Source organism: Anomaloglossus baeobatrachus, chromosome 4 (genome assembly GCF_048569485.1).
Source record: "Anomaloglossus baeobatrachus isolate aAnoBae1 chromosome 4, aAnoBae1.hap1, whole genome shotgun sequence".
Classification (NCBI taxonomy): Eukaryota; Metazoa; Chordata; class Amphibia; order Anura; family Aromobatidae; genus Anomaloglossus; species Anomaloglossus baeobatrachus.
Genome location: NC_134356.1, coordinates 283,928,284 through 283,941,131, shown reverse-complemented (window position 1 = coordinate 283,941,131; position 12,848 = coordinate 283,928,284). Strand labels below are relative to the sequence as shown.

The following is a 12,848-nucleotide window of genomic DNA, read 5'->3' as shown; positions in this document are numbered from 1 at the left end:
TGGCAGGAGTCCGGTCTCCATCCACAGCCCCTTGAGGATTCTGTTGGACCGGAGCACTCATCCCCAGGGACATGGGCCTGCGTCTCAGCAGCTAAGTACCTGAGACGTTTATGTTGGGGGTCCCGGTTCTTTATTGTAAGGGGAGAGTATGCTGTATGTGATTGTTTTAACTTTTCCGGCGGGTTCTCTAGCTTTTGCCTGAGAACCGCGCCGATGGTGCCTGCTTGTCGGCCTCACCGCTTAAATTTAGGCCCCGGCTTCGCCGGAGGCCTAGTTTCATTTTCCTGCCCTCGCATGTCACTCATGCAGAGGGACAGGTTCGGCTCCTCCCGGCGGCCGTTCTACACAGGGGAGGGACACTCCCCACTGCTGGGGCGTCCCTCCTTCCCTGCAGGTCTCTATAGCCCTCCAGTTCCCGCTCTTTTATAGGAACGCCCTCTTCTCAGGCAGAGTTCACTCTGCTCTGGGACATCGTGCATTCTGCATCTCTGCTGAGGTGCTGCGACTGGGGGACCGGGCTTCGGGATCTGGAGGGCACACAACACCGCGCTCAGCGGTCTGGTAAGCCACAGCCGGTTTCCGGTTGTGGACCTCTGTATATTCTCCCTGGGGTTCATTCTCTGCAAAGCCCCCACTCCAGCAGCATGTCTCACACAAGGAGCAAGGCTCCAAAGCTTTATTCTGCATGCACTGCATGTAAGCTCCTGCTGCCTGAGCCGAGCACCTATCCACATTGTGATGTCTGCTCTAACTTGGAGGTGCCACAGCCTGGAGTCTGACCCCCAGTGGTCTCTCAGGCTGCTGCTGCACCAGTGACTGAACCCCCGGCCTGGGTAGAGTCCTTTTCTAGGTCCATATCCCAGTCATTTGCTGAGTCCATGGGACTTTTGTCCAGGACTTTGATGAATATGCATCAGCCACCCTCACAGGGTGCCTCTAATACTCTTGACAGAGGACTCCTATCCTCTGACCTCCGTCCATCGGAGCTCACGGAGGATTCATCATCTGATCCCAGACCCCGTCCTTCTAAGAGAAGGCGCAGGGTTTCCTCCCCCTCCCCATCCCACGGCTCTGTCTCAAGAGCTGACTCTCAAGATGAGGAGGATGCCCTCACTGGGGGCTCGGAGGATATGTATCCCATCGATTTCTCTGAGGGTGACTCAGATCTTAGTGATTTGATTGCTTCTATTAATTCTGTGCTGGATCTCAATCCGCCAGTGTCAGAGGAGCAACTCTTTTTGGCAGAAAAAAATCAGTTTACCTCGCCTAAGAGAGTGAAGAGTGTGTTCTTTAACCACTCCAGTTTTCAGACCGCTGTGACCAAACCCAGGGCCTGCCCTGACAAATGCTTTCCAAAGCGTGGTTCTGATGACCGGTTTCCATTTCCACCTGAGGTGGTCAAGGAGTGGTCTCACTCCCCAAAGGTAGACCCTCCGGTGTCTAGGCTATCAGCCCAGACCGTTGTCGGTGGCTGACGGCACCTCACTTAAGGATTCCACTGACCGTCAGATTGACCTTCTGGCCAAATCTGTGTATGAAGCTGCGGGGGCCGCGTTTTCCCCGACTTTTGCAGCAGTGTGGGCTCTCAAAGCCATCTCTGCTTCTCTAGAGGAGATGCATTCCCTCACCAAGGAATCTATGCCTGAGATGGTTACCTTAACTGCTCAGGCTTCAGCTTTTTCATCTTATGCCATGTCTGCCATGCTAGAGGCTGCTCACCGCACTGCGGTGGCTTCAGCTAATTCTCTTGTTATCCGCAGGATTTTGTGGCTTCGAGAGTGGAAGGCAGATGCTTCTTCCAAGAAGTTTCTTGCTGGGCTCCCTTTTGCTGGTTCACGGCTGTTTGGTGAACAGCTGGATGAAATCATTAAAGAAGCTACTGGCGGGAAGAGTACTTCCATGCCACAAACCAAGACCAGGAAACCCGCCCAGGGTAGGAATCAATCAAGGTTTCGTTCCTTTCGTTCCTCCAACTGGTCATTCTCTAACTCTAAGCCTTCCGCCTCGTCCGCTAACTCAGCCAAGGATCAGAAATCCAACTGGCGCCCAAAAGCGCGTCCGCAGAAGACCGCAGGAGGTTCTGCCACTAAGGCAGCTTCCTCATAACTCTCGGCCCGCTCCAGCCACGTCCTTAGTTTGTGGCAGGCTCTCCCACTTTGTCGACGCTTGGTTAAAGCAAGTCTCCGATCAGTGGGTGAGAGATATCATATCTCATGGCTACAGGATAGAATTCTCTTCCAGCCCTCCAAACAGATTTTTTCTCTCAACTCCGCCCAGCTCCAAGGCCGCCGTCTTCTCGCAGGCCGTGGCGTCCTTGCAGGCAAACAGAGTGATTGTCCCAGTTCCCGCTCAGGAACGGTTCAGAGGTTTTTACTCAAATCTCTTCCTAGTTCCAAAAAAGGACGGTACCTTCCGGCCCATCCTGGATCTCAAGCTTCTCAACAAGCATGTCCGGGTGCGGCATTTTCGCATGGAGTCTCTGCGATCAGTCATTGCCTCTATGACCCAAGGGGAGTTCCTGGCGTCCATCGACATCAGAGATGCCTATCTACATGTGCCAATCGCAGTGTCACATCAGCGTTGGTTACGTTTTGCGATAGGAGCGGATCATTTCCAATTCGTGGCTCTCCCCTTCGGGTTAGCCACGGCCCCTCGGGTATTCACCAAGGTCATGGCGGCAGTGATTGCGGTCCTGCACCTCCAGGGGTTAGCAGTGCTTCCTTATCTGGACGACCTTCTGGTCAAGGGTACATCCAGCGCAGACTGTCAGCGGAGTGTTTAGCTCACTCTCGCCACCCTAGCCCAATTCGGGTGGATTGTCAATCTTCCCAAATCCACTCTGACTCCGACCCAGAGTCTCACGTACCTAGGGATGCAGTTCGAGACTTTGCCGGCACTTGTGAAGTTACCCTTAATCAAACAGCAGTCTCTCCGGCTAGCGGTGCGCTCTCTCCTGAGGCCCCGCCGTTATTCCCTCAGGCGCCTGATGCAGGTGCTGGGTCAAATGGTGGCCTCCATGGAGGCGGTTCCCTTTGCCCAGTTCCATCTGCGTCCTCTGCAGCTGGACATTCTCCGCTGTTGGGACAAGCGCCCTTCCTCCTTACAGAGGTTAGTGGCTCTGTCGCCACGGACCAGGAGCTCTCTTCAGTGGTGGCTTCGACCCCTCTCCCTGTCCCAAGGGCGCTCCTTCCTGACTCCGTCCTGGGTGATTCTCACCACGGATGCCAGCCTATCCGGCTGGAGAGCGGTACATCTCCACCACAAAGCACAGGCCACTTGGACTCCGTCCGAGTCAGCCCTTTCAATCAATGTGCTGGAAACCAGAGCTGTGCTTCTAGCTCTCCTAGCCTTTCACCACCTGTGGCGGGCAGGCACATTCGAGTCCAGTCAGACAACGCGACAGCGGTTGCCTACATCAATCACCAAGGCGGGACACGCAGCCGCCTGGCAATGTTGGAGGTCCAACGCATTCTTCAATGGGCGGAGGACTCCAAGTCCACCATATCCGCAGTCCACATCCCTGGCGTAGAAAACTGGGAGACAGATTATCTCAGCCGTCAATCCGTGGACGGTGGCGAGTGGTCCCTGCACCCGGCAGTGTTTCAGTCAATCTGCCGCAAGTGGGGCACTCCGGACGTGGACCTAATGGCATCCCGCCACAACAACAAGGTTCCGGTTTACGTGGCTCGCTCCCACAATCCTCAGGCCTTCGCCGCGGACGCTCAGGTTCAAGACTGGTCCCAGTTTCGTCTGTCCTACGTGTTTCCCCCTCTAGCTCTCTTGCCCAGAGTCCTGCGCAAGATCAGAATGGAGGCCCGTCGAGTCATCCTCATTGCACCGGACTGGCCCAGGCGACCTTGGTATCCGGACCTGCTCCAACTGTCCGTGGAGATGCCGTGGCATCTTCCGGACCGTCCAGACCTGCTTTCGCAAGGTCCGTTTTTCCGCCCGAATTCTGCGGCACTCAAATTGACGGCGTGGCTCTTGAGTCCTGGATTTTGACGGCTTCTGGTATTCCTCCTGAAGTCATCTCCACCATGACTCGGGCCCGTAAGTCTTCCTCCGTCAAGATCTATCACAGGACTTGGAACATTTTCCTGTCCTGGTGTCGCTCTTCCAGTCATTCTCCTTGGCCATTCTCGTTGCCGACCCTTCTGTCTTTTTTACAGTCCGGTCTGCAGCTAGGACTGTCCCTCAACTCTCTCAAGGGACAAGTCTCAGCTCTATCAGTGCTGTTCCAGCGGCGTCTCGCCCGGCTGGCTCAGGTCCGCACCTTCATGCAAGGTGCGTCTCGCATCATTCCGCCTTATCGGCGGCCCTTGGATCCCTGGGACCTTAACTTGGTCCTTACGGTATTGCAGAAACCCCCTTTCGAGCCCCTTAGGGAGGTTTCTTTGTATCGTCTTTCTCAAAAGGTGGCCTTTCTAGTTGCCATAACTTCTCTCAGGAGAGTCTCTGATTTGGCTGCGCTCTCCTCGGAGTCACCTTTTTTGGTTTTTCACCAAGACAAGGTAGTTCTCCGTCCGACCCCAGACTTTCTTCCTAAGGTGGTCTCTCCCTTCCACCTTAACCAGGATATTTCCTTGCCTTCCTTCTGTCCGGCCCCTGTTCATCGCTTTGAGAAAGCGCTGCATACTCTAGATCTGGTGCGTGCTCTCCGGATTTATGTGTCTCGCACCGCTGCGCTTAGGCGGTGCACCTCTTTTTTTGTGCTAACCACAGGGCGGCGTAAGGGTCTCTGCTTCTAAGCCGACCTTGGCCCGTTGGATTAGATCGACCATTTCGGACGCCTACCAGAGTACTCAGGTGCCTCCCCCGCCGGGGATCAAAGCACACTCCACCAGAGCTGTCGGTGCCTCTTGGGCTTTTAGGCACCAGGCTACGGCTCAACAAGTCTGTCAGGCTGCCACTTGGACTAGCCTGCATACCTTTTCGAAGCACTGCCAAGTGCATGCTCATGCTTCGGCAGATGCGAGCTTGGGCAGACGCATCCTTCAGGCGGCTGTCGCCCACTTGTGAAGTTAGGCTCCGCCTACTTCTTAGTTTTTTCTGTTTATTCCCACCCAGGGACAGCTTTGGAACGTCCCATGGTCTGGGTCTCCCAAAGGAACGATAAAGATAGAGAATTTTGTTACTTACCGTAAATTCTTTTTCTTATAGTTCCGTATTGGGAGACCCAGCTCCCTCCCTGTTGCCTGTTGGCAATTTTCTTGTTCCGTGTGTTATCACCGGCTGTTGTTGTGGACAGAGTCTCAGGTTGTTCCGGTTGTTACTCGGTTCTACTTGTGAGTGGCTATTCTCCTTCAGCTTTTGCACTAAACTGGCTAGGACTGGCTACCAGGGAGTGTATAAGCTCAGAGGGAGGAGCTACACTTTTAAGTGTAGTACTTTGTGTGTCCTCCGGAGGCAGAAGCTAAACACCCAATGTCTGGGTCTCCCAATACGGAACTATAAGAAAAAGAATTTACGGTAAGTAACAAAATTCTCTTTTCTTTGTCGCTCCATTGGGAGACCCAGACAATTGGGTGTATAGCTTCTGCCTCCGGAGGCCACACAAAGTATTACACTTTAAAAAGTGTAACCCCTCCCCTCTGCCTATACACCCTCCCGTGCATCACGGGCTCCTCAGTTTTATGCTTTGTGTGGAAGGAGGCACACATCCACTCATGCTCCCATTTTAGTCAGCAGCAGCTGCTGATTTTATCGGATGGAAGAAAAGAGGGCCCCCACAGGGCCCCCGGCATGCTCCTTTCTCTCCCCACTAAGTCGGCGGTGCTGTTAAGGTTGAGGTACCCATTGCGGGTACAGAGGCTGGAGCCACATGCCGTTTTCCTTCACCATCCCTTAGAGGCTCTGGGAGAAGTGGGATCCTAACCGGTCATCCATTCACTGGGACCGGGCTCCCTCCGCAGCCCCTGTGGGAATCTGCCGGACAGGAGACGTTGTATCATCAGGGACAGGGCCCTGCATCTAAAGGTACTCTGTGTCCCCATGGGGACGGTGCATGGAGCGCTTGTTTTACAGACGCTGCAGCTGCTGCTGGTTTTGTGACGACCGGGACTTCCGCGCCGACCGCGCCTGTTTGTCGACCGCGGTATTAAATTTAGTCCCCGGCTTCATGCGGCCTAGTACCATAACGCCCGCCCCCGGGCCTGCCAGTCAGGGGTAAGGGCGGGACGGTCGACCTGACGTCGGCAGTGAGGGCTGGAGCATACTTTAGGTTTCCTCCCCCCCTCACTGATCACTGTGGGGCACCAGATTCCCGCACTTTACTAGTCGCCGCCCACGGCTCCCTCCTCCCCTGAGAGCTCCGGCAGCCATTTTTACAACACATTCTGCCGGTGGAGGATTTCAGGAACGAGCTCTGCAGCTCTGGGAGACCCAAGGCAGGGAATCTGGTGGACACACACCGCTTTGGGCGGTCGGTAAGCCACACCGGTCACCCGGTGCTGGTCCCCCTAGGGTGCCGAAGTGTATATATATATAGATATAGATATAGATAGATAGATATAGAGAGAGATAGATAGATAGATAGATAGATAGATATAGAGATATATATTTTCTCTGTTCGGCCGAGTTGTTTTGCTTTTGGCTATATACCCTCAGTGATCACTCTCCTAGGAGACAACAGCATGTCGTCCACAAGGAGCAAGGGCGCTAAGGCAAAGGGTTATTTTGCAACCTGTACCTCTTGTGCGGCTATGTTACCGGCAGGTTCCACCTACCCTCACTGTGAGCAATGCTCGGCCCCTGTTGCACTTGCTCAGCCGGAGCCTCGGGCACTAGTGGGACCCTCGGCTCAGGCAGACCCGCCTGCTTCCCCTGTCCAGGTGGCAGGGACAGAGTTTGCAGTTTTTGCTGAGAAACTCTCTGAGTCGCTTTCACAGTCCATGGCTCAGTCTATGGACAAATGGTCTGCCAAGCTACTAGAAGCCTTGCAGTCCAGATCGGTCCTTCCACAGGCCCCGGGCACTGTTGGATCATCGCCTCCAGGCCCCTCTCGGTCTGCGCCGCAGCGTGCTCCCGGGGTGGCCCCTAGGTCTCACGTGGAGGACTCCGGCACGGACCACAGTCCCAGACCGGCTGAGCGGGCTCGCTGGGAATCTTCCCCGACTTCCTCACGCTGCTCGGGGTCTCAGCTTGAGGACTCTCTGGAGGATGAGGCGGACGTCGCAGCTCAGGGCTCTGACCCTGACGTTGCTCTCAATCTTGATACACCTGAAGGGGACGCCATAGTAAATGACCTTATAGCGTCCATCAACCAGGTGCTAGATCTTTCTCCCCCCAACTCCACCTATAGAGGAGTCGGCTTCGCAGCAGGAGAAACACCAGTTTAGGTTTCCCAAACGTACACTGAGTGCGTTTTTTGATCACTCTAACTTCAGAGATGCTGTCCAGAAGCACAGAGCATTTCCGGACAAGCGCTTTACTAAGTGCCTTAATGACACACGTTACCCCTTCCCCTCTGACGTAGTTAAGGGTTGGGCTCAATGTCCCAAGGTGGATCCTCCAGTCTCTAGACTGGCGGCTAGATCTGTAGTATCAGTTGCAGATGGCTCATCGCTCAAGGATGCCACTGACAGGCAGATAGAGCTCCTGGTGAAATCCATCTATGAAGCCACAGGCGCGTCATTTGCCCCGGCCTTTGCAGCCGTGTGGGCACTCCAAGCTATCTCAGCTTGTCTGTCTGAGATTAATGCAGTCACACGTGCCTCTACTCCGCAGGTTGTGTCTTTGACTTCTCAGGCGTCGGCTTTTTCGTCCTACGCCATGAACGCCGTCCTGGACTCTGCTAGCCGTACAGCGGTAGCATCCGCTAATTCGGTGGCAGTCCGCAGGGCCATGTGGCTACGCGAATGGAAGGCAGACTCTGCTTCCAAGAAGTTCTTAACCGGTTTGCCGTTTTCTGGCGACCGATTGTTTGGCGAGCGATTGGATGAAATTATTAAGGAATCCAAGGGAAAGGACTCGTCCTTACCCCAGTCCAAACCGAAGAGACCTCAGCAACGGAAAATACAATCGAGGTTTCGGTCCTTTCGGCCCTCAGCCAAGTCCCAATCCTCCTCGTCCAACAGGCCAGAGAAGGGCCAGAGGAACTCTTATGCGTGGCGGTCTAAGTCACGTCCCCAAAAAAACGCCGGAGGCACTGCCTCCAAGGCGGCCTCCTCATGACTTTCGGCCTCCCCAAACCGCATCCTCGGTCGGTGGCAGGCTCTCCCGCTTTTGCGACGCCTGGTGGCCACATGTCCAAGACCGATGGGTGAGAGACATTGTCTCACGGTTACAGGATAGAGTTCAGCTCTCGTCCTCCGACTCGTTTCTTCAGAACATCTCCGCCCCCATCTCGGGCCGGCGCACTTTTTCAGGCTGTGGACGTCCTGAAGTCAGAAGGAGTGGTGATTCCCGTTCCCCCTCAGGAACATGGTCACGGTTTCTACTCCAGCTTGTTCGTGGTGCCAAAGAAGGACGGATCATTCCGTCCCGTTCTGGACCTCAAACTGCTCAACAGGCATGTGAGCACCAGAAGGTTTCGGATGGAATCTCCGCTCGGTCATCGCTTCGATGTCACAAGGAGACTTCCTAGCATCAATCGACATCAAGGATGCTTATCTCCATGTGCCGATCGCACCCGAGCATCAACGCTTCCTGCGTTTCGCCATCGGGGACGAACACCTTCAGTTCGTGGCACTGCCTTTCGGCCTGGCGACAGCCCCACGGGTCTTCACCAAGGTCATGGCATCCGTTGTGGCGGTCCTACACTCTCAGGGCCACTCGGTGATCCCTTACTTAGACGATCTCCTAGTCAGGGCACCCTCCCGGGTGGCGTGTCAACACAGCCTGACCGTCACTCTGGAGACTCTCCAGCGGTTCGGGTGGATCATCAACTTTCCAAAGTCCAAGTTGACACCGACCCAATCACTGACTTACCTCGGGATGGAGTTTCATACTCTCTCAGCGATAGTCAAGCTACCGCTGGACAAACAGCTTTCGCTGCAGACAGGGGTGCAATCTCTTCTTCGGGGCCAGTCACACCCCTTGAGGCGCCTCATGCACTTCCTGGGGAAGATGGTGGCAGCATTGGAGGCAGTCCCCTTCGCGCAGTTTCATCTGCGCCCACTCCAATGGGACATTCTCCGCAAATGGGACAGGAGGTCGACGTCCCTCGACAGGAACGTCTCTCTTTCCCTTGCAGCCAAAACCTCTCTTCAGTGGTGGCTTCTTCCCACTTCTCTGTCGCAGGGAAAATCCTTCCTGCCCCCATCCTGGGCTGTGGTCACGACGGACGCGAGTCTGTCAGGGTGGGGAGCGATTTTTCTCCACCACAGGGCTCAGGGAACCTGGACTCCGACAGAGTCCTCCCTTCAGATCAATGTTCTGGAGATAAGGGCAGTGTATCTAGCCCTAAAGGCGTTCCATCGGTGGCTGGAGGGCAGGCAGATCCGCATACAGTCGGACAACGCCACGGCGGTCGCGTACATCAACCACCAGGGCGGCACGCGCAGCCGTCAAGCCTTCCAGGAAGTCCGGCGGATTCTGCTGTGGGCGGAGGCCACAGCCTCCACCATCTCCGCAGTTCACATCCCGGGCGTAGAAAACTGGGAAGCAGACTTTCTCAGTCGTCAGGGCATGGATGCGGGGGAATGGTCTCTTCACCCAGACGTGTTTCGAGAGATCTGTCGCCGCTGGGGAACGCCGGACGTCGATCTCATGGCGTCACGGCACAACAACAAAGTCCCGGCATTCATGGCACGGTCTCAAGATCACAGAGCTCTGGCGGCGGACGCATTAGTTCAGGATTGGTCGCAGTTTCGACTGCCTTATGTATTTCCTCCTCTGGCGATGCTGCCCAGAGTGCTGCGCAAATACAGGTCCGACTGTCGTCGCGCCATTCTCGTCGCTCCAGATTGGCCGAGGCGGTCGTGGTACCCGGATCTGTGGCATCTCACGGTGGGTCAACCGTGGGCGCTCCCAGACCGCCCAGACTTGCTGTCACAAGGGCCGTTTTTCCATCTGAATTCTGTGGCCCTCAACCTGACTGTGTGGCCATTGAGTCCTGGCTCCTAGCGTCCTCAGGGTTATCTCAAGATGTCATTGCCACCATGAGACAGGCCAGGAAACCAACGTCCGCCAAGATCTATCACAGGTCTTGGAGGATCTTCTTATCCTGGTGCTCTGAGAATGGTTTTGCTCCCTGGCCTTTTGCCTTACCCACTTTTCTTTCATTCCTTCAATCCGGAATGGACAAGGGTTTGTCTCTCGGCTCTCTCAAGGGACAAGTATCGGCGCTATCCGTATTTTTTCAAAAGCGTCTAGCCAGGCTTCCGCAGGTCCGCACGTTCCTGCAGGGAGTTTGCCACATAGTCCCACCTTACAAGCGTCCGCTGGAACCCTGGGACCTTAACAGGGTGCTAACGGCTCTTCAGACCTTTCGAGCCGCTGCGGGATGTCTCTTTATCACGTCTTTCGCAGAAGGTGGCATTTCTAGTGGCAGTTACGTCGCTCCGTAGAGTGTCGGAGCTGGCAGCGCTGTCATGCAAAGCCCCCTTCCTGGTTTTTCACCAGGATAAGGTGGTTCTGCGTCCTGTTCTGGAATTTCTCCCTAAGGTGGTATCTCCTTTTCATCTCAATCAGGATATCTCCTTACCTTCATTTTGCCCTAATCCAGTTCACCAATGTGAAAAGGATTTGCACTCATTAGATCTGGTGAGAGCACTCCGGTTCTACGTGTCTCGCACGGCGCCCCTGCACCGTTCTGATGCGCTCTTTGTCCTTGTCGCTGGCCAGCGTAAGGGTTCGCAGGCTTCCAAGTCAACCTTGGCTCGGTGGATCAAGGAACCGATTCTTGAAGCCTACCGTTCTTCTGGGCTTCCGCTTCCTTTGGGGCTGAAAGCCCATTCTACCAGAGCCGTGGGTGCGTCCTGGGCATTGCGGCACCGGGCTACGGCTCAGCAGGTGTGTCAGGCAGCTACCTGGTCTAGTCTGCACACTTTCACGAAACACTATCAGGTGCATACCTATGCTTCGGCAGACGCCAGTCTAGGTAGGAGAGTCCTTCAGGCGGCGGTTGCCCACCTGTAAGAGGGAGCCGTTTCGGCTCTTTTTATTGAGGTATTCTTTTACCCACCCAGGGACTGCTTTTGGACGTCCCAATTGTCTGGGTCTCCCAATGGAGCGACAAAGAAGGGAATTTTGTTTACTTACCGTAAATTCCTTTTCTTCTAGCTCCTATTGGGAGACCCAGCACCCGCCCCTGTTCCCTTCGGGCTGTTTGTTCTTTTGTGTACACATGTTGTTCATGTTGAATCGTTTCTTTTGGTTCATGGTTTTCAGTTCTCCGAACATCCTTCGGATTGAATTTACCTTAGACCAATTTATAAGTTTCCTCCTTCCTGCTTTTGCACCAAAACTGAGGAGCCCGTGATGCACGGGAGGGTGTATAGGCAGAGGGGAGGGGTTACACTTTTTAAAGTGTAATACTTTGTGTGGCCTCCGGAGGCAGAAGCTATACACCCAATTGTCTGGGTCTCCCAATAGGAGCTAGAAGAAAAGGAATTTACGGTAAGTAAACAAAATTCCCTTCTTTTTTAGCTAGTTGCTGGATTTTTGCCGATTGTGGAGGATTTGTTTCTCCAAGTGTTATTCACTGTCTAGATTTCTTTATAGGGTCATGTCAACCATTCTAAAAATGACCCTTCGAGGCTTAAAAATAATCCTCCAATGCTCCTCCGTAGCTTTGACTGGCTTTTCCAAAAGTCTTTCTGCAGCAGTCATGACCAGTATAAGACCTACAGACCAGCCTCCGTACATGTACTCTGTTCATTTTGATCACAGCTGTGTAAAAAAAAAAAGTAATGGGCAACTTGTTTAATGCTTTTTCATTTTCTTTTTAGGCTAAGTTCACATTTCCGTTGATTTGTATCAGTCACATGCGTCGCTTGACGCATTTGACTGATGCGCTGTTCAACGCTGTACAACGGATGACAAAGAACAGAATTCTTTGTCGGATTCCGTTGTGTGCGGGGGGCGGAGTTCGGGGGCAGAGCCGAGCGGGGGGCGGGGCCAGGCGCTGAGGATGTCACTGGAAGTGCTGCGGTCTGCATGGCTGGGGACAGGTGAGTGTATGTGTGAGTGAGTGAGTGTGTGTATGTGCATGTATGTATGTATGTATGTGTGTGCACATGCAAAGTGCGGGAGGGGGCGGAGCCGAACGGGGGGCGGGGCCAGGCGCTGAGGATGTCAGTAGAAGTGCTGCGATCTGCATGGCTGGGGACAGGTGAGTGTATGTGTGAGTGAGTGTGTGTATGTGCATGTATGTATGTATGTGTGTGTGTGTGTGTGTGTGTGTGTGTGTGTGCACATGCAAAGTGCTGGAGGGGGCGGAGCCGAGAAGGGGGCGGGGCCAGACGAGGGTGTCAGTGGCAGTGCTTGTCTGCATGGCTGGGGACAGGTGTGTGTGTGTGTGTGTGTGTGTGTGTGTACATGTGCGGAGTGCGGGAGGGGGCGGGGCCGAGCGGGGAAGTGTCGGCCTCCCTGCACACGTAACCAGCCTAAATATCGGGTAACAGCAAAGCACCCGATGTTTACCTTGGTTACCCGATATTTACCTTGGTTACGGGCCTACACCGCTTAGCGCTGGCTCCTTGCACCGTAACCAGGGTAAATATCGGGTAACCAACCAAAGCTGGTGACGTGTGCAGGGAGCCAGAGAGCATGCGCAGCGAAATCCGACGGATCTCGCTGCTCAAAAAACGTTACATGCTGCGTTCCTCCCGCCCGGCGGTCAGTCGTTCCACGACTGATCAGTCGGGCGGAGGGTGCAACGCAGCATCATCAGTCACAATCCGCTG

General features: G+C 54.5%; 1 protein-coding gene across 1 annotated transcript in view; it reads left to right on the top strand.

Annotated features, from left to right (window-relative positions):
* ZFC3H1 (zinc finger C3H1-type containing) overlaps nt 1–12,848 on the top strand; it is a 222,243-nt gene that overhangs the window by 105,315 nt on the left and 104,080 nt on the right.